Raw genomic sequence first — 4,415 nt, 5'->3', positions numbered from 1 at the left:
GCCCTAGTCGCTTCTTCAGCCACCTGAAGTTCAAAAGGCCTCTTCTGACGGTGGATGTCAAGGCCCTTTCATCCGTTTCTGATGAAGCTTTGGGACGTCTACCAACATGAATCCAGTTGCAGCCATCAGGATTTTTCAGGAAATTATTCATTGGAGTTCTGCTTCGCCTAGTCTTCTCAACAATCTTTTGGTTAGTCATTCTTTCCATTTTCAATGCAAGAATCTTCCTTTGTTCAATTTCGGTAAACCTTGTAGCTTTAGACATACTGGAAATGTAATCTAGATGACGGTGAATACGATTAAGTCGAATATTTTCAGACACAATCCGGATAAAAATGAAAATGTATTAATAGCTTTATTGTTTGAAGTGTTGATATGCGAGGAAAAACAGGAGATTCAAGTGTTTTAATATGATAGTAAAGATACAAGGTTTACATTTCGAAGCAGTCACGTAATGTTCATTTACAATATATTATGCCACTAAGTCCACTTGAATTTCTAAATAACTTTAAAATAAAGTGACTTCATAGTTTTAAATAATAGTCTAGTATATTATTTACATTATTTACAATTGACTGATATTTGTCCTCATCTTGTTTGTTGTTAACACAACGTTTCAGCTGATATACCCTCTAGTCTTCATCAGGTGTCTTGGGGAAATTTTGAATCTGGATTCTCATTCCTAAGGTATTTTTCGATGTTATTATTCTAAGGTTTTGCAAGTCATTTTTTGATATGTTAGATGTCTACATTGCTAACCTAAGGATTGATATCGATATAAATTGTGTAAAACAAAATATTCAGAGACATGATATAATATATTTGATCTTCAAGGAATTGAAAAGAATCTTATTTATTGATAAATTGAAAATGGTATAATATGGATACGTGTGTTTGTTTTTATAAATTTGAACAGCCCTTACATATTTGAAGCTTATAGAAGATTGGCTATATTTCGGAATGTACTAAAGAATTATTGCTGTGAAAATCGTAAAAATGAACGCCAAGTTTATCCATTTGTTCTGGAAATATCATGGAAAACAGTATGTTTATCAACTATTCAAATATCATTGGAGCAGTTGTGTGGGCATATTTTCCATTAATTATTAGTCTTGTTTCACTGGCTAAATAACCTTCATTTCCTCCGTCAAAACACATTGCCATAAAAATCCGTGTGGTTCAACGAAAACCATGATACCTACAGTTTCTCTTATTTTCTGTCTTGCTTATTTTGCTTCCATTATTCTTCTTTCTTTGCCTCAAGACTAAGAAGATTCGTTTGTATTCTATTTCCTCTTTCAGTAATCTTTGATGCATTACTTCTTTTTATATGAAACAACAAACATATTTGTACAAGACCGCATACTATTAGGTTATCGCACCTTAATATTAGGAGTCCCAAAAAGTTATGAAAAGGAATCCCTTTTTGTGTTTGATCGGCTACATATTTTTCAGTTTTATTCTTTTCGTTCTTCCCAGTCGTTTAAGTGAGACTGTCGCGTATAATGCATTACATCAAAGATCCACTTGCACGTTTCTCATTCAAAATATGAGTTTATTAGAGAAGTATGGCAATTTAAATATTTCTACACTAAAAGATAATGATCTACTCTATGCAATAATGGATGCTAATATTTCTACTGCTTTAAACCCGAATTTTTGACATTTAACAATTTATAAGTGGATTAAAGAAGATTTGGTCATATTACTACGAGAAAATATGTTAAACTAATTCACTTTACTGTTTTGTTTTTTATTATCGTTGTAATTTTATCTGCTGTGTTTTCTATCTGCGAATTATTTCTGTGCCTCTTTTATTACAGAATCTTTTTTCCACCTTGTTTCGCATTTATGTGCTTATTCCGGCATATATATATATATATATATATAAATAAATATACAGGGTATTCAAAAAGTCTATCCGCAGTGAATCTTTCGCATCCTGCGCATATGCAACTGCGTGGGCAGCCGGGTGTCAGCCATTGTCCCTCAGTCATTGTGTACCCTTCAGCGTATCGACATTCTAACCATTGAAGAACGTACGTTTTTAGTTGAGTGAGTATTTCGAGCTGGAAACAAATACACAAATACTAGGAAACAGAAATTCAGTGAAACTTTTCCAAATACTGTGGTTCCACATCGTGACACTGTGCGGGATTTGATAAGAAAATTTAGAAACACAAGTTCAGTGGAAGACGCAGCAAGAAGCGGTAGGCCTACTGTTCTTTCGGACGAAACACTCTCCTATATTTCTGATAAACTGTTGGTAAGCCCATCAAAGTCCTTACGCAAATTGTCACAGGAAACGGAAATCAGCCGAGATGGTGCTCACACGGCAGTACATAAGAAATTAAATTTTATGCATTAAAAACGAAGGACGACACTTTCAACACTTCTTATAAAGTTTTTTAAAGTCTTGTAAAGTTTAATATATTCTTTTGCAGTCTTATACCATCTTTTTGCAATAAAATACTTACTGCGAAGAGACTTTTTGAACACCCTGTATATATATATTAAAATAAGGATTCAGATAGAATCAGGTACTTGAAAAGATATGTACCAGGTAGGGTTGGTTAAACCTGTGGTTCCGGTCTATGCTTGATAAATAACAAATATGATATTCCGGTTGTGTCACGTATTATTTTGAATAGTACGTTGTTGGTATACTCTATAATCAAATGAATTATAACAGACGCTTACAGCTGTTTCTTACGTATCTTTTTAATAAAAGAATGAGAACATTACTCCTTTACAAAAAAACCGTAATCATCAGATGAAACGTAATTTTTCAGACAACAGAATATTCCAAGAATAAAGCAGAGACGTGCTTGAAGTCTGTCGAGGCCAACTATGAAACGGGAGAAAGACCAATAAAGCTGGCCGTTGAGGTTAAGAAGATAGTTTGTGAAAGGGTGTTGTATGATATCTGAGGTCATTGATCTTGGTGAGATAGGAATCTGCTGGACTGGTTCTTAGAGAGGCTGGAGTGGAGCGTAGTTAATATTTCATTATAATAGGCTAAGAACAGTGGGTAGCTGGGAGAGTACCTAAGATAAATTAAAGATAAAGAATAAAGGAGGAAGAAAGAAAGCAAAGCTAAAAGTAAAGAGAAATATATCTTAATTTAATTTGTGTGTATTTCCAGATCTTTGTATTTTGAAAGTTTCTCCGTTTCTTTTAGAGAAACGTTGGCTCAGGTTCGGTCTTATTGGGTAGAGAGGGAGGTACTGCCTTCCAGTGTGTTTATCCAAAGGTGGTCGACAGTGGCAAGACTGGTGAGACTGAATGGATATACTCTGAATAGGCATTTCTAAGCAAGAAGAATGAAACTGGAAGAGGGCATTTTCGCATGCTTTGGAAATGGCAGAGTAACCCGGGATTACTCTTAGTGGACTACCCCGCTATTAGGGATTCTATTTATTTACTTACTTATTTATTATTCATTTCTCTTTTAAACATATATCCTCTGTTATTTCTTTTAATGTGGTAGTATTTCCCCTTGATTGATATTAAGCCCACATGATTTCCACATGATTTTGTAATTTTTCTTTGTGCTATAACTCGTCCTTCAATATTGTCCTTCATGTCTTGGGTCCGTGTGGCCAATAGAAGAAATTATTATTATTATTATTATTATTATTATTATTATTATTATTATTATTATTATTATTATTATTATTATTATTATTATTATTATTGTTGTTATTAATATAGTCATTATCATCTTCTTTTAATTTTGTCTCCTTTTCTTGCCAAGTGTCTTTCTGACATCTAGGGCAGAGAAACGCATTATATACATTGGTAGGCCATTAAAGCAAACATACCAGATTGTTCATTTACAAAGTTATGTGATAGAGAAAAAGGGGGAAGAAAGACAGAGAGAAAAAGAAAAAATTAAAAATTAAAAATGTAAACACAGAAAATGAAGAGGAAAAAGGAAAGAAAATTCACAGCGACAATGCTCTTCTCAATACATGCGACGTACCAGTTAAGACAATCATCTGAACTTCCTGTATGGATGGTAAGTCAGGGATCATTGGTAAATAATTTTCAGTTCCTGTTTTGATCACTCCAAGTGCTCCTGCAATCACTGGTATTGTAACCGTCTCGAGATAACACATCTTTTCGATTTCGATTAACAAATCTTAATATTTTCAGAGTTTAACGAATTCTTTTGCCGAGATATTATGGTCACAATGTATGTTCATGTCAATCAATAAACAGACTTTATTGTTTTGATCTTTCAAAACAATATCTGGTGTATTTGCTTTGATGATCCGGTCTGTACATTATTATTATTATTATTATTATTATTATTATTATTATTATTATTATTATTATTATTATTATTATTATTATTATTATTATTATTATTTTTCAGTAGTTTTATTTTTATAACGTGCTTTCACTTCACT

At 32.8% G+C, this 4,415-nt stretch overlaps 1 protein-coding gene across 1 annotated transcript in view; it reads left to right on the top strand.

Moving 5' to 3' along the window:
• Positions 1 to 583: 583 nt before the first annotated feature.
• Positions 584 to 4,415, top strand: part of LOC128249435 (uncharacterized) — an 81,715-nt gene continuing 77,883 nt past the window's right edge. The window contains exon 1 of the mRNA XM_052973132.1: positions 584 to 687. The gene's annotated coding sequence lies outside the window, so the exon portion shown is untranslated. The remainder of the gene's footprint in view (positions 688 to 4,415) is intronic.

The sequence above is a fragment of the Octopus bimaculoides genome, chromosome 1 (assembly GCF_001194135.2).
Source record: "Octopus bimaculoides isolate UCB-OBI-ISO-001 chromosome 1, ASM119413v2, whole genome shotgun sequence".
Taxonomy (NCBI): domain Eukaryota; kingdom Metazoa; phylum Mollusca; class Cephalopoda; order Octopoda; family Octopodidae; genus Octopus; species Octopus bimaculoides.
The sequence above is the reverse complement of the archived record's forward strand: the minus strand, read 5'-3'. Positions and strand labels throughout refer to the sequence as shown.